The 24867-nt window shown below is 56.0% G+C and overlaps 1 protein-coding gene and 1 long non-coding RNA gene across 11 annotated transcripts in view; both read right to left on the bottom strand.

The window, feature by feature from the left end:
• Nucleotides 1-226: 226 nt before the first annotated feature.
• Nucleotides 227-8731, bottom strand: LOC110345801 (uncharacterized). Its single transcript, XR_002389406.2, has 3 exons — nucleotides 7746-8731; nucleotides 7066-7159; nucleotides 227-4607 (listed from the first exon to the last, which is right to left on the bottom strand). It is a non-coding gene; the product is annotated as an uncharacterized LOC110345801 (long non-coding RNA).
• A 6227-nt stretch (nucleotides 8732-14958) lies between these two features.
• The window catches only part of Papola (poly(A) polymerase alpha), a 102262-nt gene continuing 92353 nt past the window's right edge, over nucleotides 14959-24867 (bottom strand). For 9 of the 10 annotated variants that reach the window (XR_015445129.1, XR_015445131.1, XR_015445133.1 and 6 more), the window contains one exon: nucleotides 14959-21218. The gene's annotated coding sequence lies outside the window, so the exon portion shown is untranslated. The remainder of the gene's footprint in view (nucleotides 21219-24867) is intronic. The other variant, XR_015445130.1, reaches the window with a different exon arrangement.

Raw genomic sequence — 24867 nt, 5'->3', positions numbered from 1 at the left:
AAGAGCAACCTCCCTGACCCCCTGCTTGGAGACACACGCAGCCCCTTACAAGACAGCTCTCGGTCTCCTTGGCGTCTGCGCCCATCCCCCTGGACTGCTAGGCCCATATAGGGAACAGGGGAAGGGGACGTTACCAGAACCTCTGCAGTGAGTCCTGGTCTCCTGCGAGCCACGGCAGCACACGGCGAATGACAGGAAAGGTAGACAAATGAGACTGAGAAGAAGCTGAGCTTCGGGTCCAATCAGTGCTGCTCTGGGCAGCAAAGACGAAAGCCCCCAGTTTACCGCACCTTTTATTCAGTACTCAGTACATCGGGAGAAACAAATGTAACAAATGACCTGCAGAGAGTTCAGTACATCCGGGTAAACAAGATGGTAACAGTCCAAGAACAATGAGGAACTGAGTAGATGTTTGTTGCTCCCAGGATGTCTTCAGCTGGTGTAATCTTGTCCCAGAGAATCACAGCATCATCACCGGATCATTGAGGTCTCAGTTGTGACCAGAGGTCAAAATGCAATTATGTTTTGCAATTCCATAGCTGGGCTGTAGGCAGGAGAACTAGGCTAACCAAATGATTTTACCCTAAAATTATGTAGCATTGCTCCCAACAGGCCCATGACCAGGGTTAAGCTCCAGCATGACCCACAGGGGAACATCGACACCAAAGGTGTTTCAGTGCCCACCTGAAAAGTGCCACCAGGAGCCTGCCAGAACACTGGCATCTGAGGGTGCTTGGTCAAGGGGCCAGGGCTGGAAAAGGGAGATTCGACCAATTGGATTTGCTCTCTCACACACAGGGTTCGACCTCCTGGCAAGGATGCAAGAACAGTGCAAACCAGCAAGACGGCTCTGGGAATGATGGCTAAAATGATGACAGGTGACTCAGCCAGACTCTGTCACCAGCCACCCCAGCACTACCACGAAGGCCACAGGAGCCAAGTGGCTGTGCAGACTGCACAGGGCTCCAACAGCCTGTGCTCCCCCTTTCCCAGGCTGAAGGGCTACTGCCACCCCCAAGTGAGCAATCTAATGGAACAGAGCCTAACACCGAGTCCCAGTATGGCACCATGTGGGACTCGGTGGCAAGTGGACTACATTGGGTCCCTTCTATCCCCAAACACCAGACTTATGTGCCGGGTATGGTTTTTCATTTCTTGCCCACAGGATGTCAGCCATCACCATTGTCCAAGGGGAGATGGGGCATTTGATCCTAGGCACAAGATTCCATGTCCTCTTCCTCAGATAGAAATGCCCTTTGTGGCAGCAGAGGTGCAGGAGTGGCCATGAGCATTCAATCCAGCGGCCATTTCTACACTACTCAGTATCTAGACTGCTGTACAGCCACAACCGTATCCCAGGTTAAAGTAATGCTTTGCAAAGATGGGGTATCCTCCTCCAGGGTACAATATGCCACTTAAATCCTAGTCCTTTATGTAGCACTGTGCCCTAATAGGGAGAATGCATAGATCAGAAGGATGCAATTCAGGACTATGGGAGGGAGACACAGAAGCATATTGCAGGCTCAACTGTGCTTCCTTCCCCCAATGCATATGTTGAAACCCTAACTTCTACTACCACAGAATAAGATGGTAATTGGAAGCAGAACCTTTAAAAGGGTGACTAAGGTAAAAAATGAGGTCATGTTGTTGGGCCCTAATGCAATATGACCGGCATCCTTCTGAGAAGAGTAGGATGTAGACACCCACAGAGGAATACAGACATCTGCAAGCCAAGGAGAGAGGCTTCACAGAGCATCTTGATCTCGGGCTGTGAAGAAATAAACGTCTATAGTTTAGACCACCCAATCTGTGGTACTGTGTTACGGTAGCTTCAACAGACTAAGAATTCCTGCCCACCACAGCCTGCAGTGACTCATCTGGGGCACTCATTTGTACTTCCTGTCCCCACAATCTTGACCCCTATAGATGTAGAGGTGCTGTTCTCGTGAAGAACAACTCCACGCAGAGACTGCCAAGAAGCCCACTTGTTTACACCCTTCAAGTGCTGCCAGATGCTTCAGGATCCCAGGCCCCACACACGAGTCACCATCCTGACACAGCAGGTTGCCCCGGATTCATCAACAAGGAAAGCAGCCCAGGTGCCACGCAGTGAGGGCGAGGAAGACCACGTTTGGCACCCAGGCAGACCACAGGCCAACTCTCAATATTCCACTACCCAACTGTGGAGGTAAATGATAAAGTGCAGGGACCTGGTTCCAGGAGGAACATGGTGTCTAGGAGTCAGAGACCCTCATGCAGTCTGCTAGAGCAGAACAGTGCCAGCGGAGAGAGGGGACCCAAAGGGACTAGTGCAGAAGGGAGATGAGACAGCAACTAGCCACTAGTGAGCCTGGGACTGGCTGCAGTTCCAGCCCCAGTGGCCCCACAACCTTCCTCTTCTCAGGAGCAGAGGTCCACCTGGACCCTAAAGGAGGGACACCCAGGACAAACCTGAAGAAGTGCATCCCAGTGGCACAAGGGGTGGACTGTGCAGGGCCCTGCGACAGCCCACCCGGGCCCTCTTCACCGGGGCTTGTGTTCCCCTGCTGGAGTGCCACTGGCGGACAAACTTCAGCTCTTGGCTCCTGCAGGGATTACCTCAGCCTCATGAATCCTCCAGCCAAGGTCACCTCCCTTCCAGTGCAGCCCACACACAAACTGATCCATTGGGAACACAAAGGGCTGACCACATCAGCCCAACTTGGGACAACGAGGAAGGGCCTTCGGGGTCCTGAGATCACCATGGGGTCCACCAAAGCTGTCCGAGGCCCCTGAGCTGCAGCTCAGGTTCTCCCTGTGTCCCGTCCTCTTCCTTCTCTTGCCTCCCCCATAGGTTTTCTCTGTATATTAATATATTCAAGAACAATCATTGTTCATAAGCCCAACCTTGTTTCATAATTCCATATAATAATGGAATCCTCCCTTGTAATTCAGAATGCATGCTTTTGCCCAAAGTTCTAAGATTTATTAACCTCCACTTGCTTATCAACTCATTCCCCTGCCTTAACGTTGTAGGGCCCATTGCTTTGGAAAATGACAATAACAATAGGATGGCCATATTTTTTTTAGTGCATCCTTTACACCAGCATTCCTCAAGCATTCGCCCACGTGATTCACTCAACATCACTCTGAGGTCAGCACTGCATTATTTCCCTTTCGGTGAAGAAGCTAGAGCTCAGAAGCTCCAGGTACTTCCTCAAGTTCACATCCCTGGTCAGCAGGAGGGCAGGAGGCACCCAGGCTATCTGCATCCACAGCTTTCTCACAAGCTGTTCCAGTCCTGATGCAACAGGAGGAACCTGCTGGGCTTCCAGCGGCAGAAGGACAGCCAATATTTGGACTCGCAGGAAGACCATTTTCTGTCCACAAAAGAAGGGACTGTGGTGGTATGATGGGCTTCTTTGAGAGGCAGTGAGAATCCTATCCTGGGACTATCCAATTTTCCACCAGGGTGATGAGAAATGTTAAGCTGGGGGATCAGAAAAGCCTTGGTCCTTGAAAGAAAGAACTGACTGGATCTATACATGACATTCAAATTCCCCAGCAGGAAGCTGACTCGAAGGTTCCACTGACAGTGGTTTGAGGACAGACGGATTTGTGCCCAGCACAGAAACCCTAAATGGAAGTGAAGTCTGAGCTGACTGGAACATGGCCAGCCGCTGGTGGCCCTGTCAACCTGACTTCAGGAGGCCAGTCAGCGTGACTGCTGCAGGTCCCTCCCCGTCTCCGTGTCCTTCATTGCAGCCACCAGGTGCTCAGTGGAGGCTGTGGGTGAGCATGGGAATGAATGCCAAGCAGCTCAGGCATGTACCCTACAGAGACGCAGCGTCTCTCCACCTCCTGCCTGCTTCCCAGACTGTAAGGGCTGTGGGTCTGCACCCAGCAGGTCTATGCCTGTCACCTGCACACCTGCCCCAGGCGCTGAGGACAACCCTGCCCCACACGCCTCCGTAGCTCTGTAGTAGGCATCCGGATTCCAAGAGGGCCAAGCAGCACTGTTTCTGAGCGGGAGTCTACTGATTGCCACCCCATCCATGCAGCAAGCCTGTTCTCCAAGCAATTCAAAGTAGTCCCCCCAAGAAAAGGACACCTCTCAACTCAGTTCACGTCTCCTTCAGCCACCCATCAGATCAGCATGAAGCCAGTATCGGCTATTAACACCATACACTGGATTCTTTGGAGTTTAATGTTCTCACCTGGGGCCACGCATGGTGGCGCCTGCCTATAATCCCAGCACTCGGGAGGCTGAGGCAGGAAAATTGCCACAAGTTCGAGGCCAGCCTGGGCTACATAGTGAGTTCAAGGCTCACTTGAACTACAAGAAAGACCCTCTCTCAAAAAAAAAAAAGAAGTGTGGGCCATACTTAGCAACCTGCTTCTAACAGAAAGTGGCGGAAGTCATGGTATGTGACTTCTCAAACTGTGCAGTATGATCAGAAAATATGGCATTTAAATGTTTAAAATGTTACTATAGTAAAAGACATGCTGCCATTAATCTCCTTCAGAATACTCCTCCTCGATTATCCCATTGTTCTTGCCACTTTCTGAAGCAGTTCTGGGAGTGCTCCTTCATGAGGGTCTTTTCGTGTCCTGGCTGCCTTGAAGTCCTGAATGGATGCAGAGAAAACCTTTACTTTTCCTGGTCATTCTGACTTTGGGAAAGAGCCAGAAGTGCCAGGGCCAGAGCTGGGGGATAGGACGCCGTCGTGTCTTTACCAGCCTGCCTTTTCCCTGGATGGCGCTGGGCACAGCCTTCTCCGCATTTTTGATCACTGGTAACGACACTCATCCTTCTCCATCACTACAGGTGGCTTCTGTCCCCCTCCACCAAATTCGAGTCTGTCCCCGGCCACCCTGTGGCAAAACCCCAGGGACACTTCAGTCCTGCACTCAGGCCACTCTGTGGCACGTGGCACTGTGGCTGCCCCTCAGCCCTGGTCCTTGCCTGCAAAGCGCCATCCCTCCAGGTCCCCTGGGTGGTGGCACTACTTTCTTTGCAGACTCACTTCCTCTGCCCGTAGCTCAGACACCTGAATGCCACAGCTCCTGGCCTCTTCTGAGGCCCTCTCCAGGAGGCCCGTCCCGCTGCCCAGACATGACCCTGAGCATCACATCTCCCCAGCTGCCTCAGGGCTCCTCCAACCACCACATCCTGAACACGGTACACCTGACTCTGCAGGTGGGCAGCTCCTCCAGCCCCAAGACCCAGGGTCACTGGAAGTCCTGCCTCCTCCCACACTCTGAGCAAATTCCACTGAGTCTCTGCCCAGGTCACTCCTGACTACCTCTCTGCTCTGCCTGGCTGGGTGGACCTTGTTCCTGACCCAGACCGTAGCTACAGCTCCCAACTAGTCAATCACAGGGGGCTTCCCAGACTTCTAGAAATCACTGTGACCCCTTCCCCAACTCTTCAGCACCTCCCTCAGCCCTGGGGCCTGCCTCCTGCCCACGCCATCATCCTCAACTCCCAGACTCATAATCCCATTCTGCTGTTTTCAGTTTGCCATGACCTTTGCATGGCTGGACCCGAAGACCTTTGCTTGTGCTGATCCTCTGCTTGCTGGGCCCTTTGCAACTTCCCTTACCAAGCATAGCCCAGCTCTTCCAGAGCCCAGCTTGGTCAGTCTCCTCCAGAAAGCCTCCCCCGAAACCCTTGGGAGCACACCCAGGTCAGACCTTGGGCTGAACGGCACCATCACCAGGACTGGCTAGATGACAGCAGGGCCCTCTGCATAGACCCCGGCCATGACCAACAACTGCTGCTCCCTGAACCCGTTACTGCATCCTCTGCACTTGCACTGGTCCCCTGCACCAACCTGGCCCTGCCCTTTTGGCTCTGGGCTGCTTCTTTGTCTAACTGGGGGTTGCAACCCTGGCTCCCACACAGTGTGGGGCTCAGGGGGTGCCGAGGAGCACTTGTCCCTGGTGTAGACCGATGGCCCCTGCACAGGCCCTCCAGCTGTCACTGCTCACCCTGTGGCCCTGGTCAGGCAATGCCACTTCCCCAAGCCTCGGCTCCCTTTATCCTTCTGAGGGAGGCTCTGACCGTGGCAGGGATCCACCTGTGCCCTGGGGTAGCACAAAGAGCTCACTTGTGACACTGCCCTGAGGCCCTGGGCCACCTGTCCCCGACCCTTTCCCACTTCCCCCTGCCAGCCTGGCCAGCAGAGTGGGGAGCTGGGGGCACACATGAGCTGCAAACTTGTTTGCTTGGAAAGGAGTGTCACTTCATCCATGGCTGCCCGCGGGGCCTGCAGAGGCCTGTCTACAGGGTGCTCGCTGGCGGGGACCAGGGCCAGGGTCACCTCCTGCACCCTCCCATCCTCCCCCAACCCCTGTCCTCCTGTCTCCAGTCTCTTCCTGTCTCCCATCGCAACACCACCTCTCTGTCCCTCCTCTGTCTTCCTTCCGCTTCTGTTTCTTTCCTCTTCTTTCTTTCTCCTCTAAGAATGTGACTCGTTGGACTTTCCCTCCTTTACTCTGCATCCCGTGCAAGGAATTCTCTCCCAGCCACCTCTGGGCAAAGATGATGGAGAAGAATGAATTTTTCATTTGTTTCTCTATTATTCTGCTCCCGGACCCAAGGAAGTGGAACTGAGGTCCCTCCGCGTGTGACTGGAGGAACACCTTGATCTCAGAGTTTTGTTTTGTCGTTTCCCATAAAGTAAAAGCACTGCAACAGGCAGGCACCGGGCCAAGGATGGGAGCAGGGAGCCGCAGGCGTGTCCCGTGGCCCAGGCCCCGTGTAGCACAATTGGGGGGGGGTGGGGGGGGACTGGGGAGCTCTCGACTCCAGTCCCCAGCAGGAGGACAAGGACTGATTAGGAAGTCTGCTAGGGTTTTCCAAGGAGGCGAAAGCTGGCCGTGAGTTTTCCAGCCCAGGGCGCCAGCTGCAGGCACATGCGGGAGAACACACACACACACACACACACACACACACACACACACACACACACACACACACACACACACACACACACACACACACACACACACACACACACACACACACACACGCTCCTGTGGGGGTCTCGCCGGCCCCCTGGTAAGTTCTTATTTGCTTACTGAATCGGGGTCTGGAGTCCCAGCAGCCAATGTGACACAGAGGATCGGATCGTGGGGAAAATGGACTTCCCAAATGAACGTGTCCTTCCTCGCTCTAGTTGCAAAAGAGAAACTGAGTCAGGATCGGCTCACCTGAGTTATTATCCATTTGCTTTGAGTGTGTCGTGTCCCCTGCTCCCCCACTTCCCATAATGCACTGGATCCATGCCCTGGGATTGTCCTCGTCACACCCTGGTTCCACTTCTCCCTCTAGCTCTCAGCCTAACTGCACTTCCACCTTCTCTGGCCACCCTGCCCAGCCAAGCCTCAGTCCCTACGGCACTCTGCCTCTGGGCCCTCCCTTCTCGGCAACTCCTCCACCTGGCAACTCCTCCACCTGTATTTGGGTTACTGGGCACCACACCTTCCCTCCTTAAAAGGCAAGCTGCAAGCCACTCGTGGTGGTGCACGCCTATAATCCCAGCACTCTGGGAGGCTGAGGCAGGAGGATCACAAATTCAAGCCCAGCCTGGACAATTTAGTGACTTGGCTCCTGTCTTAAAATTTAAAAAAGTGGCTAGGAATGTAGCGCAGCAGGACGGCCCTAGGTTCAATCCCCAATTTTAAAAACAATAAATAAAAATAAATAGAATGCAAGATAAAGTCCCGGCTGCTGTTGGTCTCCATAATATCTCTAATACCTGGTGCAGGGCTTGGCACATGCTGGACCACCAGGAAATGTCCACTGCACGAACGAATGAACGGCGACTGTGTTCACCGGGCTCCTGCGCGTGTCACTGTGGCAGAGGCCTGAGGGAGCAGCTGTCGGCCCACAGGCGGCCCCTGCATGCTCCCTCCGTCCACACCCGCGAAGCAGGCCCTTCCCAGCTGGGTGTGTCGCCTTCACCAGGGTCCTTCTACACAGCGTCACCCCGCTGGCCTGCCCACCCTCTTAAGCCAGACCCTATCTCCTTGGGAGTAATAATTAAAATAACATATTCACCGGCTGGTTTTGTGCCCCGGATGAATCTGCCCGGGCCCTGATTTGCATATTAAAAGCACTAATTAGCCCCTCCGCTTGCTCGGCACGGAGAGGCAGCTCCTGGTCACGGCGGCGTCCCTGGGGACCGCGCCGGACAGGACTGGATGGCGCCGCGCCCTGGGCGCTTGAGGGCGGCCTTTGTTCCAGCCTTGGGGCCCCGGACCCTCTGGCCCGTCCTCGTGGCTCAGCTCCCCCTTGAGGCGTCCTGTTTGATCTGTTCCCCCATTTGTCGATTGCTGTTCCAACTCCTTTGGAGTGGGGTTCCAGCGGCCCGACCTGGGGCGCAGCCGGGCGTTCCCCGTCCCCACTTCCCGGCAGGAGAGGGGCAATTCCAGCGTGCAGACCCCTTTGAATCACTCAGCGGAGTGACTAATTGTTGCTACTTCCGCAAAATGCAATGGGGCGGGGGGGGGCGTGGGTGCGCCACACGTGCAGTGGGTTCCGAGCGCACGTGCGCACAGGGGCAGCACGGGCCAGCGTTCAAGGCCCTGGGACAGCTGAGGGGGGCCCCATACTCCTAGGCCCAGACAGGGGCCCGTCCACGGTTCCTCCGCGAGAAACTGAGACCCAGGCCTCGCAGGAACCCGGCTGGGGATACCCACCCCGCACATCCACCTACTCCAGCCTGGCACCACGTGCCGACTCCGCCCCCGCCAGTCGCAGCCCGAGAGTGGATGGCAACGCAGGGGACGCAGGGGAAGCAACGCGGGCCGCGCCCCGCACCCCTTCCCAGCCGCCAGGCGTTGCGAAGCGAGGCAGCGGAGGCGCCCAGCAAGGAGAGGACCCTGTCCGGGTCTCCCCAGTGACGCCAGGCGCAGCCTAACTGCGGGGGCGCGCGGGCTTCGAAGGAAGGTGGGAGAAACGCGGGCGGGAGGCCTCGGGATCACGTGAGTGCTGAGAGTCAGCACGGGCACTGCGGTGCAGACAGAACATTTAAACCCAGCCCGCTGTGGGGGCGCACACCTGTAATCCCAGCACTATGAGTGGCTGAGGCAGGAGGCTCGCAAGTGCAAGGTCAGCCTGGGTGATTTAGCTATTTAGCGAGACCGTGCCTCAATAAATAAATGATCCATAGATAGGTCCTGTGTTCGATTCCCAATACTGGAAGGAAGGAAAGAAGGATCGGAGGGAAGAGAGGGAGGGAGGAACGCGAAGCCAGCAAACAATGCAAACCTTAGATTAGGTGCAAGGGGCAGGAGCCTTGGAAGCCATTCGGGCCTGCGACGGCCACAGGGCAAGAGGTGACAGGGGTGGCCCCTGGGTGGCCTGGGGTGGGGACGCTACTGAGGGCCCGGATGACAGGCTACGGGGCAGAGGCCTGCAGAAGCGGGGAGGAGCTCTGGGTGGCCGTGTGCTGGCTCCACAGGGGCGGGAGCGACGTGCACCTGCGACCTGCGTGGGGGCGCGTGACGGGAGGCCGAGCGAGGCTGAGCCGACCGACTTTGCCCTGCAGGACCAGCCGGGCAGCAGTGGAGAGGGCTGGCGTCCAGGGGCACCCTCCCTCCCGCAGCCCAAGTCCCGTGCCAAGAAGCGCCTGACAGAGGGGCGGGGTCCGCGGGAAGGCCGCAAACACTACTAGCGAGCAAGGCCTTGGCCCAAACTTGGAACCAAGGGTTGCAGCTTACAAACTCCTGGGCTGGGCTGTGGCTGGGGGTCGAGTACCCGCTTAGCCTGTGCCAGGCCCGGGGCTCCATCCCCCCACAAAACCCAGTTTCTAAAATCCGAAATTCTGCCAGGAGACTCGAGTGCTCTGGATGCTACTTTTCAAGAAGGGTAGGTTTTTCTCTAGGGAGTAGGAGTATGTCCAGAAGAGGAGCAGGAAACTGAAATCCACCTGTCGCTGATAAATCCCCCCACCCAGGCCAGGGCAGCCCCACCCCCCCCCCCACCCCCACCGTGGGCAACCCCAGGGTGTAGCCGGAAGCTAAACCAGGAAGCCTGGTCACATCCACTTCCGCTGAGCGCACCCTGCCCCTCCCACATGCCTGCTAGGAAAATATCTCTGTGACCAGTGGGACCCTGTGGGGCTCAGAGGGCGCTGCTTGGCCCTGAGGATCACGTTTGCAGGGGCCACCAAAGACAGCTGTCGCTGCCGCCTCCTTGCGACGGGATCTGTTGTTTGTTTGTTGTGATACTGAATGGACGCAGGCGTTTGCCCTGAGCTGCGCGCCCAGCCCAGTTTTTTTTTATGTTTATTTTGAGTCAAGGTCTCACTATCCTGCCCTAGCAGGGCTAGAACTTGTGACCCTCCTGCTTCACCCTCCCAGAGTGACAGCTGGGGGTGCTATCCCTTGGATGCCTTTCCCCCGGACCTGCAGCTGGAGGCGGAGGTGACCGCAAGTGGACTCTCACCTCCTTAGACCCTGGGGTGGCCCAGCCCTCAGTTCAGACAGAAGCCTAGACCTAGACACACTCAGATCCCCCGAGAGCACGGCTTGGAGACGACGCAGTCGAATTCGAAGATGGGTGGACGAGAGAGGCTGGGCCCTGATTTTAATAGCTTCAAATCAACCGCAGAAAGAGCATGGCGGCCATTGCTGGCTCCCAAACAGAAGCGCGCTCCAAGTGCTGCCTTCGCAGGCCAGGCAGGCATTTGGGGGCTGATGCCCAGGGTAACATTTTGCTTGGACTGCAGTGTTGGCACCGTAGTGACCCAGTCGCCCGCTGCAGATGATGTGGCCGCGTGTGGTGGGGTGGAGCCTGAGCCGAGGCCATTGTGCCCTCGCAGGTTGGGCAGTGGGCACAGCCTGGTAGGCTCTGGGGCTTCTGGGCTGGTGCTCACCCAGATTCACATTGACTTGCAGCCAGGGGACTTTAAGGAGCTACAGGAAGAGACTGAGCTTCCCAGGCACATCTCTGGAGTGCCCGACTCCTCCCCAGAAGGTGCACATATTCCTCACCCAGCTGACCCCAGGCCTGGTGGCCAGCACTTCCAGGACTCTGGGTGTGGTCCTCACCTCCTAGGGACCCCCATCGATCATCAAGGGTGGGTTTGCACAGAGGACTAAAGAACCCCCCAAAGAAAGGCCTAGGAGGAGGCACAAGGTGTCCACCCCAGAGAGGGTGATGCACTGTGCAAACCACTTCCCTCTTCCCGCCTTTCTCCCTGCTGATGAATCCAGGAAGATGCTCTGGGACTGACAGCTGTTGTTCCTGGAAGGGACCTGAGAACCTGAAGAGGGCCTGGGACAGTGCCAGGAAGGGAGGAATCTGTCGCTGGTGGCCTGGGGTGGGCCAAGCTGGTGACAGGTTTAAGAGCTCACAAGTCCACGCCGCTTGCCTTGCTACAGGCTGTCCATTTCCGACAGGGCCGAGTCAGGAGCCACACGGTCCCCTGAGGCCAAGGTGCCCAATCTGCCCAGTGTTACATCTGCCCCATTCTGTCAGTCCCAGAGTCCCAAGACAGGCCAAGGTGCATGAGGGGGCAGAGTAGACGGCACCTCATCACGAGAAGAGCCACAGAAACCTGTGGCCCCGGTTGTGGGTCCACCCCCCCCACCCCCCGCCACACACACACACACACACACACACTGCGCAATCAGCAGGTCCATTTCCAACGTGCCGCCTGGACCTAGAGAGACTCACACAAGCTGACAGGTACAAGAATGTTCATTAGGGCACTGCAGTCATGACAGGATCACAGACAAAAATGCCCGCCCTCAGGAGAAGATACAGATGAAAAATGGCAGTTGAGGCGTTGGAAAACCATACAGCAATTTATTAAACGAGCTGGTTCTCTAGTGGCAACTTGGATGAACCAATGGCTATGTCGATTGGGAAAACACAAGTTGAGAACTAGATGTATAGAGTGGTGTGATTTTGAGGAAGTTTTTAACATTATTTTTAATGGACACATAATTGATGGAGAGATCTATGGGGTACAATACAATGCTTCGATACATGTATATGTTGTATAAGAATAAAATCAAGGTGATGAACATATCCATCACCTCAAACATTTATCATTTCTTTGTAGTGAAAACATTCAGAATCCTCCTTTAGCTATTGTGAAATATACAGTAATTATTACCAACTATAGTCACCTTACTGTACAATAGAATACCAGGACTTGTTCCTCCTATCTCATTGTAAGTTTGTACACTTTGACCAACCTTTCCCCAGCCTCTCATACCCACTCTTCTACTGTCTATTCTGAGACCAACTCGTGTTGTGTGTGTGTGTGCGTGTGTACATGTGTGTTTCTAGGACTCAAATCTATGATCCCGTACAAGCTAAGCAAGCACTCTACCACTGAACTAGAGAGTCTCACTAGGTTGCCCAGCCTGGGCTCAAACTTGCAATCCTCCTGCCTCAGCCTCCTGAGTAGCTGATATTACAGGCGTGCAGCACCATGTCTGGCAAGACTAACTTCTTAAGATTCTACATCTGAATGATACCGTGTGGTACTGTCCTTCTCAGTCTGAGGATGTAATGGTGTCAAGGGCAACAGAAGGGCTCGTGGTCAGATGAGATTTGGTGCCACAAAGGAGTAATGGCGTGGAGGGGCTGGGCTGGACCAAAGACGCTACTGCGTCTCTAACAGAGGAGAGAGAAAAATGGACAACTTGGCCCAGTGCATGCACTTGAGATGCGACCCACACAGAACCATTTCAAATAAAAGGAGACCCTTGATAAATGGGAGCCAGGATGGCGGGAAACAAAGGGGCGAACTGGCAAGGGGGTTCCTAGAAAGCTGCCGGCAGGACCCGCAGCCTGAGGGGGCCACACACTGAGCACTGACTCTCAGTGCTCTCTTTCTAAATCATTGCCCATTTTGGTTTCTCCTTTAATTATCTCCTTTGTCCGGAAGTTCTGGCTGTTGCCTTCACTGCCGGATACAGTTGGCAGTGGCTGTGGTTTACACTTACAGCTGCCATTACCCACGTGGGTGCTGTGGCTAAGTCATCCATTTACCAACTCGAGCGGTGTCTTCTGGGTACCTTCTGTGTGTCTGGTGCCACGCTGCCAGGGGGGCACCAGGGACCCGAGTGCCACAGCTTCCGCCCAGGGTGAACCCGTTTTCCAAGACACCGCTCCTGTGCCCTGTGGTCCCACTGCTGCAGCTTCATGGCTCCTTGTGTTCCCCGGGGGCTCCGTGGCCGCAGCGCTGGGGCCCACGCACAGCAGGATGGAAGGAGCGTGGGGAGGAAGCTCACACTTAGGGCCCCCGGGACCGCTCTGTGCCCAGACCCAGCTGCCTGCTGCTCAGCCCTTCGGGTCCCAGGCCGGCAGCTCGGCTGCTCTGGCTGTGCACCACTCACCTGCATCTCCTCCTGCCCTTCCTTGGCTCCCTGCAGCTCAAGCCTCACCCTCTCCAACCTGGACCACTGAACTTTTTTCTCAGTCCTTGAGATTGAACCCAATCCCTTCACATGGAGCTGCATTCCCAGTCCTTTTATGACATTTTTCTTTAGAGACAAAGTCTTGCTAAGTAGGCTCGGTTTGAACTTGTGATCCTCCTGCCTCAGCCTCCCAGAGTGCTGGGATAGTAGGCATGTGCCACCCGGCCTGGCTGGAGCACTCCATTTTTATCCCGTGGAGTTTCTTTCATCCAGGCTCACCTGTTCTCAGCCACTGCCCTGCACAGTGGTGCGTGGTCCGGTCATATTTCTCCCATCCATGGCGGTGGGTCCAGCAGGCAGCCTGATACCTAATGTGTCTACGCTGTGCTGGGTGTCAGGGGATCAATGAGGGAAACAGTGCTCCCAGGGGCGCCAGGCCTCACAGAGCAGCGAGTAAAAACTGAATCGCCAGATCTATTCACAGATCACACACAGAAGTAGTGAACGGCATTGCAGGCCACCTGAGCCCACCTGACAGTCTCCAGGGGCCAGACAAGGTCTTACTATGTAGACTAGGTTGACCTCGAACTTGCAGAAACTCGCCAGCCTCAGCCTCCGAGTGCTGGGGTTACAGGCATGCACCACCGCGCCCATGCGGACAAGGCTTTTTGGAGAGATGGGGGGTGGGGATGAGTGCCATCCCCTCATTGTCACAGACTCAAATCCATACTCTGCAGTGGACCTACAGGACCCTTTGTGAGCTGGCCCTTGGGTACCCCAGCCTCGTCCTACCCCGCCACACACACACACAACACACAAATGCTCCCTCCAAACATGCCCAGCCACCATGTAGCCAAGGGTGCAGTCCTGCTGCCTCCACTGGGCTCCACACAGCATCTCGAATCAAGGATGGTGTCCATTTGTGAGCTTACAAATCGGCGCTTAGCTCGGGTGCCAAAGTCTGCAGTCCTAAGTTTCGGCAGCAGAAAGACATTGCTGAAAATAATTGTGCCTGGCAGCACTGGGGCCACTTCCAAAAGCCAGCCGGGGATGCAGCGCCCGCTGAATCTTCGCTCGCTCTGCATGGCAGCCAGATGCCTCTATATCCTGCCCAATTAATCTGGGATGAGTTGGACCAGGCTGATGTACATTCGCAGCAACCTGCTTCCGAAAGAAGGATCGAAAGCCGCTTCCTGCTCCTTCCCCTTGCCGCCCCTTCTCCTCTTCCCATCACTCACCCCAAGGGCCTGCTGCTGCCAGCCCCTACAGGTAGAGGGTACCAGCGTGTGGCAGGAAGCGACGGCTCCACCGGCGAGCTGGCAGCGGAGCCCTGCAATGCCGGCCATCAACGCCGAGCCACTGACTCGGCCTGCTGGCTCGCTGGCTCGCCGGCTGGGCTGCAGAATCCCTCCTGCCACTCCTTGAAACCCACCAGCATTCCTCAGGCCTGCTAACCTGTTCCGGCTCCCCTTCTCCGTGCTCCACAAAGAACCAGGGAGACACAGGCGAAGGGGGCCCCAAAACTGCAGGAAGGAAAGGAAGGAGGGAAGGAATCTCGGTTACTGGCCCACAGCCTTCCAGCACTGGGCCCCTTGGCCTGTCTCGCCAAAGCACTGGCTGGAAGCTCAGAGGACAGTGTGCAAAGCGTACAAGGCGCCTACCCCATCACGCCCGGCCTGCTACCCGCCCCTCTTCCTCCAAGGCCCCTCTCCCACGGGGTGGGGGACAGAAGCCCTGGCCTGGCTTCCTCTTCCTCTCCCTCCTTCCCCTGCCTCGGGCCCTCTCCTGCAAACCCCCACGTCCGCACCCCAGAGTCTCGGGCAGGGCTGTCCTGCTTCCCCTCCTCCTCCATTCCCGGGCTATTCTCAGAGCAAGCCCTTCCAGGCCTGGCTAACGCTGCGAATGCCCCTAGCTTACAGGGGAGCCGTACCTAGGAAATAAATGACCCAAGAAACTGTTAATGTCGTGTTCCTCTGGAGAACCGGAAACTTCCGTGAACCCTCAGACTCCGGGGCTGTGAACCGGGGCTGTCTTGACATTGTGCTGTTTCAGGGACAAAGAGGGAAGCCAGGAAGGGGGCAGAGGAGGATGGGAATGGGACATGTGATTGTCCCCCAAGATAAGCACCATCAAAGTCAAGCACGGTTCCAAAGCAGGGATTGGCCATCAGCTGGGCTCCTGGCAGCCTCGTTGCTGTCCAAGAACCAGCAGGGCTGGCCCGGTGCGGCCGATCTGGCACTAGGTCTCTCCACTCGCACAGAGTCACTCCAACAATTACGCCTGGTCCTTTGTTTCCCCTCCCTTCCCCTCTCTCTCTCTCTCTCTCTCTCCCTCCCTCCTTCCCAAGAACAGCACCCGCCGTGTCCCACTGCGCGGGGTACCAGCCGCCTTCCCCGGCAGGCCGTTTCGCAGAAGTCCTGCGGCGCCGTGGAGAGGAGCTAATTGGATTTGTTGTCACCTCCTGAAGCTGCCAGGAGCTCACGTCTGCTCTGGTTACAGATGAAGACATCACGGTGACAGGCTCGGAGACAGCTCAGCTGGCATCCCAAGGCCACTAATAGAGCCATGTTGATTTAATGTCCGAGTGGAGAGGTGCAGACAAGCTGTTCGAGTTTTCCCTTCCAGACAAAGCGGGATCTACCATCCGTCATCTGTGGATCAGTAAGTAAGCATCGCGTGCCTCCGGGAACGCTGCACAGTCGCCACAAAAGGACGACAAACTCTTTTACAACGGCGGGACGGGACTTTGCAATGGAGCATTGCTGTGCTTTATGCTGCCCTCAGAGAGCCAAGTTAATCCCACCCAAAGTAAATTTTACTTAACTATGTGATTCTGAATGAATGTGATTAGCCTTAAAGTGGCTGGCTCGATAAAGGTGCGCTCCCATGCACCGGCTGTGGGGACGGGGAGAGGCCCGGTGAAGAGGGAAGACCCCTTTGTCTTCAGCAGAATCACTCATCCATCGGCAGGCATTTACTGAGCACCTGCTATGTGCTGGCCACTGTGGGGATGAGGTATGGGGTCTACACTCGAGGCCATGGGTGGGGTGTAGATGGACAGTTACAGCTCAAAGCAGTAAGTGCTGTGAAGGGGAAGATGGAGCAGGTACCCTATTCCCTGGAGGGTCTCCCAGCAAGAGGGCCGAAGCCCAGGGTCTGCAGGAGGATTGAGGGGTACACACCTTGTGCCCCAGCCCACTTGCTCTGGCCAGTAGGGTTTGTAACAAAGCCTCCTCTCCCTCCAGGAACTGGTCCAAAGGGCCAGCCTCACAGGCCCTTTCCCTCCAGCCCCCTTGTGGCCTCAGTCCCCTGCAGCTTACGGAAACCTGAGGCTTCTGGAGACGAGTCCTGGCAGGGAGGGCGGGAGACACGGCGTGTGAGGTCTGACAACACCGGGAAGTGACTGAGCCATGCACCTGTCGGAGCTGCACCTCGGGGCTCAGCCTGCTCCCGGGCACTCAGAAGATGCCCTTCCCAAGAATCCACCTTGCTGCCTGGCCCCTGCCTGGCGGAGTGGTGCTGGCTTCCTGTCTCATGGACATCACCCAGGGCCAAGCCTCTGACTGCCCAGCCCTAGCTCCTCTGCCTGTCCCTGTCACCACCCTAAAGCCCACAAGCACCCCGTCCTGCCCTGACCCCCAGTGGCCTGTTAGAAACGGAGTCAGAGGGGACCCTCCAAGACTCCAGGAGGAAGTTCTCAGGACGACACCACACTGAGGGACCATCTAAAGCTACAGCCAAGGCGGAAACTCGGGCAGAGGACTAACAAGGTGGGGTCTGCAGCCTGACAGAGAGCGCTGCTCCTCCCTGAGCTGTCCCCCACATGCCTTGGCCGTTCCTAGCTACAAGAAAGTAGACTGGATTCTGCACACCCTCAGAATGGAAGCAGGAAGGAACCAGAAAGTTACCCACACACCACCCCAGCAGGGCACAGAACGTAGCTTGCTCCAGGGACACTCGGACCTCGGGGTTACCTTCCACCCCACCTGGGACTCTGAAGACAGTGAAAACTCAGGTGGTGGCCAAGCCCACCCCAACACCCACCACAGTGTCGTGCATCCCTTGCGCCCTCCCCCCACAGACACCCAAGAAGAAAGAGCCCCCAAGAGGCTGCAGCCGAAGGTGGGCTCAGACGGGGGTGCTCTTGGGCCCAGGATCTACAAGGGAAGGGAAGAGCATCAATGTGTGCTGGCCCCACCCATGGGTCTCTCCCCCACCCCCACCCCCACTGTCCCAGCCCCTCACATCTCAACAGCTGGGTGGCTACAAATGGAAGAGCCGCTTTGCTTCGTCCTTGCAGCCTCAGCTGCCCTCCTATGAAAGGCAACTTGTGTCCAAGCTGCCAGGCACACAGCAAGCGCATGGCTAAGGTCACTGCTATCTCTGGCCCCTTCTTCTTCCTCCCTGAGCCTCAGTGGCTCCCATCAGCAAGCATGCCTCTTGCATGAATGTCATGCCAACTTCAAGTTAGCTGTGGCTCTGTTCCAGATGTCTTCATGTTTGGGTGCGGGCTGAAGGAGCAGCCCACATTTCAGGCAGCGCCTCCTAGAGGCAGAGGGAAGAGAGGACCAGAACAGGCAGAAACCAGACATGGGGGACATGGCAACAGCCCACAACCATTGGTCAGAACAAGTCATATGCCAGGCTCAAGGGCAGCAAGGAGGAGCTGAGGCCCTCCCTACACGTCCCCTGGGAGGGAGGAGATAACGTTCCCCACTTCATCTGGCAACTGTTTTGCCATGAGTGTTAGTTCAAGGATTAGCATGTGACTTGAGCCAGAACAACTGGCTGGATGATATTCCTTTCTAAGCTTTCCATCTGGGCTGAAAGCAAAGAGGAACAGGCATTCCCTTTGCCATTTCTGAGAAATGGCCAGAAGTGATGTAAGCCGGAAGCCTCTGGCAGCTGGCTTGGCACCACAAGGAGACAGAATCCTCCTGGAGATGGTGAGCCCAAGGCCAGCCCCACAAGGTCTGCTTGTGGTGGAAGCCAGGTACCCTGGTCCAGTTAGTTGCAAGAATCTGCTCAAGCTGTCTGAGTGGGTTCTGTCACTCCACACAGAGGTCCTGATGGAAACCACAACTGATCAGGAGTTCCTGGGCCGTGACACCTGGCTTCCCTGAGTGTGGCAGACACTTGGGCTAGAAAGCTGTAGAGCATTTTTTTTTTGGTACCGGGGATTGAACTCGGGTTCTTGCGCTTGCGCAGCAGGCGATGAAACCACTGAGCTAAATCCCCGGCCGTAGAGCATATTTTTAATCACCTTAAGTGCCTAACATATGTTGGGGGAGAAGCGTTCATCAGGCATTACTTAGTGCCAGGTACTTTCACGGGAACTGTACCATTCCAGCCTCGGCAAAACCCTGCGAGGTCAGTGCTACTGTGGAGAATCACTGTCAGAGACTCACAGCTCCGTCCAGAATCATACCTAGAGCCAGAGCCCATGTCTGCCCGAGCTGCCAACATGAATGTCCAGCTTCTAGGGTGCCAATGCAGGGTTCTGGCTGTCCTCAAGGAGAAGACCATGGGAACATGTCCTTGTGGCCAGCGTGGCCTACTTGTGACCAGGGCTGATGTGAGGCCGTCCAGGGCTGGGTCTGGACTGTGTGAGTGCCAGGGGAGGCCTCTGCCTTGGCTGAGACCCCGATGCCCAGCCCACTCGGATCTGGCAAGCAGGCACCAGAAGCCCTTGTTGGCGCTATTCACTGCGCCCGACATCAGCCCACCCTGGGCCAGCACCTGCACCTCGTGTCCAAGGTCTTGCAGGCTGAAGCTCCCTTCCACCCAAATCCTGACCGTGTGCCTGGACCCAGCCCACAGTGCCCGGCTTCCCAGGTGGAGTCCTCTGCACCCCTCCAACTTCCTCTCCTCTGCTTCCAGCCCTCCTACCCAGAGATTATTAAATATAACCCCCATTTGTGGGAAATATCCAAAAACTGTTTATCTTTGGAAACTAAAATATATGAAACTGAGTCATCAGGCAAATTATATGCATCAGTAAGTGATAAATGTTCAGGGCCAGCAATCCTGAAATAGCGCATGAAAGCCTTTTTGCTGCTCCTCTTTCTGCCTACAGAGCACTTTTGAGCAAAGTTCATTGCTGGCAGTACAAAGTCAAGCCCCACAGAGCCTTCCCCATCGGTCCTGCAAGCCCAGCCAGAGCCAGGGGGCTCTGAGGCCCGGAGAACCCCATGGACCAGTGTCCATCCAGCCCACAGTCTCTCCACCAGATGGCAGGACTGCTGGGACAGCACCCCACTCCTGCCCCATGTGGCCAAAAGATATGGCGAACATTTCTTAATTTGTTTTGTTTTGTTTTGTTTTGTTGGTACTGGGGATCGAACTCAGGACCTTGCGCTTGAGAGGCAGGCACCAGAATCACTGAGCTAAATCCCTGGCCCTCATTTCTTAATTTTTAAGAATTGTTACAGTAAAAGGCACATTGCCATTAATCCCCCTCAAAATACTCCTGCTGACTGAGCATACTTGTCCCATCATGCTTACCACTTCCTGTAGCAGTTCTGGAAGTCCTCTTTGCTGTGTGTTCAAGTTGTGCTGTCCTGGCTGCCTTGCTGTCCTCCGTGGACTCAAAACGCTTGCCTTCTGTGGTCGTTTTGACTTTGAGGAAGAGCCAGAAGTCGCACGGTGCCAGGTCTGCTGAATGAGGTAGACGAGGACGCACTGTGTTTTAGGGGCTGCCTTTCTGTCGGATGGCACCAGGCCCCAGCATTCGCTGTACTTTTGATCACACCTCATAAAGACACTCACAAAATCACTGCAAGGGCTCCAGCCCCAAACACACTGCCTGCTCATTGGCTCAGCAAACAGGCAAGGCGCCCTGCCTGAATACCAGGCCCCCTGCCAGCTTTGGGTGCTGGACCAGAGCCCCCCCACTCCCAGGGCCTGGAGGGCTCATTTGCTCAGCAGTGGGTCAGCGGCAGCCACCCCCACTCCAGGGCTGGGCAAGAGATCTGTCCTGTGACCCTGTTGGTTTCCTTCCGGGTGAGAGGTCATCACTTTTGTTCAGCACAACGATTAAAATCTAGGACAAAACCGAATTGCAATTCAGGTGCCCCCTACTTGCTTTTCCTTGCCTTGCTTTTCTCATCCAAGTGTGAAAAATAAGGAACTACTCTTTGAGATGCTTGGGGGATGGAGTCAGATCGGGCGTCGTGCTGCAGTTGTTGTTGTTATTATTATTATCCTCTTACCCACTCAGCACTGCTGGGCCCACACTGACCCCACTGTAATTGCATAAAGACTTTCTCCAGCTGCAGCACGGCTTCAATGTCCCTCCCAGCCCTAGGGTCACAGGACGGCCTCATGCTGTCCTCCACTGCCCTCCTGAGGTTCAGCGCTGGCTCTGTCGTCCCCAAATCACTTTCATCCAGAACATGGAGTCTACAGCTCCCATATCAGAGCTGGCGGCATCGGTGGAACCTGTTTGTGACCTGTGCCGTGTTTCCTGCAGACAGACTCAGTCCCCAGTGGAAGTAGAAAGTCATTCCTCAGCTCCAGGGTAAGCCGGGATGCCTTGGGCTGCAAGTAACGGAAATACCAAGTGAGGAAGTCAGACAGCACGAAGGCCCCTGTCCCCTGAGGCAGGCCGACCTCAGAGCACGAGTGGGCTACCAGCAGCAAGGCCAAGGGGAACAGGAACCGAAGTCCCACTCTGACAAGCTTTTCTCCGGAGGCTGGGCCAGGTGGATGAGTGGATCCTGAGTAAATCCAAATCTGCAGCGCTGAGGGAGGAGGGACAGACTTGGAGCCAGCAGCCAGAGTGTCTGCCACAACTGTCACACAAAAGCTCTGAGTGTGGATCTTCTTGTTTACTCACAAAGCATCACTAGCTGTGAAAAGAGCAGCAGAGTTGGTGAAACCTTGACTCAGACAGACGCTTGGTCCTGACCTTGGTGCTCCCCTCCCTGTCCTGGGCTCCGTCCATGCAGAAGGCAGTGGGGTGAGCAGATCCCCTGCCCACCGCCCCAGGCATGCTCTCCTCCCAGGAAAGACTCCGGTGACTGGGCCAGAGTCAGTGCTGAAATTTGGAAACTGACATGGGATACACAAAGACAGGCGAAGGGGTGCTGGAGTTGAGCTGAAGAAGGATCAGGCCCAGGTGACAGCCACCGCGGCTTGCTGCAGGTCCCCAAGGCTGCTGGGTCCCCAAGGCTGTCCCTCCACCCACAACACACCCCTCTCCTGCGGGAGATGCTCTGTTGGCTGATAAGCCAGGCCAAGTTGCTTCCATTTACCTGCCACCTAAGGGAATCTGAGTGACCACAGGGCTCTCAGCCACACCTCACTTCAAAGCGGCGAGCACAGAGGCCACCCTGACCAGGGTGGCGGCACAGCAGCCCCAGAGAGTGCAGGCTTCTAGACGTCGCCCAGTCTAGTCCTCTGACAATCCCCCGTAGTTCCTGGACTGGGGGGCTCTGCCCTCCCCATGGCCTTGTTCTGGCTTCACCCCCAGAGCTGATTGTGCTGGAGGCAGCGAAGGCAAGGTGCTCAGAGCAGGCCAGGCCAGATAGGGGGCCTGGGGACCCCAACACCCCATGCGCCTGTCCTGGGGAATGCAAGAGCCCAGGCTGCAGGAGAGGCGCCTCCTGTGCCAGTTCCCTGGGGACCAAGGAAGCACCCCACCCTGCCCTCGGAAGCAGGGAAGCGGTTTCCGGTGTGTTCACTGCTCCCCATGCTGGAGGGCCACTCGCCTTCAATGCGCAGTACACTGAAGCCCCACTTGGCAAAGTGAGGCTGCAATGCTTTGCTGAACTCCTGCACACAGATGTCCCATTTGCGTTTCATTAGTGCACCAGCCGCACTGCGGCTTTCGACCTCTGCACCAGGCAATAATTACCTGGCTGGGGCCCATGCCCGAGCCAGCTGGCCGGGGACTTGCTCTGCCTGACCAGGGCGGTGTAAGCCATCAGCCCTTTCCAGGAAGCTGGAAGGCTCCACAGCCACCAGGGTGCCCAGGCGGCAGGAGGCTGCACGCGCATGGGGCCATGTGAGCCTGGGGAAGAGCCAGGGTGCACTCTAACAGATATCTCCACAGAGGAGTCTTCCGGGGAGCCCAGCTACCTTGGGGGAGGCCAGGAAAGAAGACAAGGGGCCGGGAATGTGGCTCAGCGGAGCAGTGCCTGCCTGGCAAGCCCAAGGCCCTGGGTTTGATTCCGGGTTGCAAAAAAATAAAACACACACAAAAAAAGAAGAAAAGAAGGGAAAGAAGAGCGGAGGGGAGAAGGAGGACAAGGGGGAAGAAGGACAGAGGGAGAGGAGAAAGGAGGAAAGGAAAAGAGGAGGAGGAGAAGGAGGAGGAAGAGGAGGAGAGGGGAAGAGGGGGAGAGATGCTGCAGTGGACGAGGCCAGGGCAGGCTGCGGACTGGCAGCATGGCCACAGCTGGGCACACTCAGGCAGGCCTGGCAGGCTGCAGCCTGGATCCCAGCTCTGCCATTCGCTCCAGCCGGCGGCCTCTGTGCTGGCCAAGAAGGCCCTGGGTGGGGGGCTATGTTGGGTGAGTTTCCAGTGCAGCCTTGCCAATGTGCAGGACTTTCATCTGCAGGCCCCAGACCAATGGCCTGGGCATGGGTGCTGGGGCTCAGGGCACCCTCCTGCACCTCAGGGTCTGCTCTTGGGGCTTCTGGAAAGACACCGAGGCGGCTCCTCATGGAGGAGGGGCTGTGCTGGGCACTTGGACACAGTGGTCCCCAAGCTCCGTCGCTGCAGGTGAAACCCTGCCCCGGGGAAGAGACTCACACAGCCGGAGCCCTTTCTAAAGCCCTGAGCCTAACTTGGAATCTGTTTTGAAAGAGGGTGCCCCAGCTTGAGTGAGCCCCAAGCCGCCAGAGCCAGGATCTGTGCCCGGCACCCATGTCTGGGTATGTTCGTTCCCCTGCCCTGAGCTCTAGGGAGCAGGAGAACCCGCCCTTATCAGGCCTTGACTTTGGTCACAGCCAAGCGCTGTGAATCATGGTCTCCTTTAACTTTGTCAGCAACCTGGCAAAGAACTTCTCTCATTTTGCAGATGAGAAGACTGAAGCTTAAAGCAGTACCTCATCCCAGGGAGGAGTCGGGGTTCACACCCAGCCTGCTCAGGGTGGGCTCCTGAGTGTGTGCAGCCGCCCCTCCTTGACTTAGGAGAATTTGATTCGCAGTGTTTCAACTTCACAGTGGTGTGAAGGCGATTTGCTTTTGGGAGAATCCACACTTCCAGTTTTGAATTTGGGTCTTTCTCACAAGGTGATGATATGCGACCTTGTCCTCTCTGTCTCAATGCTGAACGATTCAGTGACCAGCGGTTCTAGGCAGCCCAGAAATCATGAGGGGACTCTATGGTTTGCCGAGTGGCGGAGCTGGGACGGTCCCTAGGTGAAGTGTAGTAAACGCATTTCGCCCTTTGGTACTTAGAGTTTATGGTGGGCTTACAGGGCAGAAGCCCACCACAGGTTGAGGACCATCCGGTAAGCATTCTACTGAGTTTCGGTGAACATTTCTCCAGTGACTGGCACTTGGAAATTAACTATGGTGCCCTTCATTATTTATTTACAATGTACGAGACATCTACGGTAGTCCCTTTAGTTAGGCTGCTGTTTTGGTTTTGCTGTTTTAGTGAACATAAATAAATGTATTTCTAACAAGAAATCCAGCCTCTTAGAGCTGGGGCATAGTTCAGTAGTAAAGTGCATGTTTAGTGTGTACGAGGCCCCCCTGGATTCCTTACCCAGCCCTGCAAAAAATAAAAATAAACAAATAAATCCAGTTTCATGTATAATCTTCAAGATTTTCATCTTGCCGGTTCTTAATTCACAAATTCTCCTTTGGGGGGATTGTTTTGTTGTGTTGGTACTGAGGATTGAACCCAGGGCCTTCATACTGAGCTACATCCCCAGCCCTTTTTATTTGTTGTTTTAAGACGGGGTCTCCCTACATTGGTAAATTGCCCAGGCTGGGCTCAGACTTGCAATCCTCCAGCCCAGCTTCCCGGAGTGCTAGGATCACAGGCGTGCACACCACACCCAGCTAGGGGCCTTTTAGGACCAAACCATCACCAAGGAGAGGACAGAGATGAGCATGATGGATTTCAGTGTTTTGTACCCACTCCACAGGAGAGCAGCGACCCGCTGAGCCTCCTGTGTGAAGGGGTACTGCCTGCCCCGGGCCTTCGAAGGAAACTTTCCTGGCAAATACTCGTCAGTGTCTGGAAAAGCTGACCTGAACTGCAAGGGTGGCCCTCCAGCCAGCCACAAAAATGTGTGTTTGGGGGCATGACTAGAGCAGGCTGCCCTTAAAATGCAGGCAGCAAGGGTCCTCTAGCCCCAGAGTCCTGGGTGTCTTGCTACCGGGGTGGTCTGGGCATGGAAGAGAGGTGCTCAGCAAGGGCACAGGTTCAATGTCACCAGGCCGCCTCCCTCTCCTTGGCCTCCCCCTGTCCACCGAGAGGCTCGGTCCAGCACAGGCCGGCCTTCCCTGCCATCACGAAAATGTCGGCGATTTTGAAA

The sequence above is a fragment of the Heterocephalus glaber genome, unplaced genomic scaffold, assembly GCF_053883595.1.
Source record: "Heterocephalus glaber isolate CG9 unplaced genomic scaffold, H.glaber_assembly_v1.0 deba00001608, whole genome shotgun sequence".
NCBI classification, from domain to species: domain Eukaryota; kingdom Metazoa; phylum Chordata; class Mammalia; order Rodentia; family Bathyergidae; genus Heterocephalus; species Heterocephalus glaber.
The sequence above is the reverse complement of the archived record's forward strand: the minus strand, read 5'-3'. Positions and strand labels throughout refer to the sequence as shown.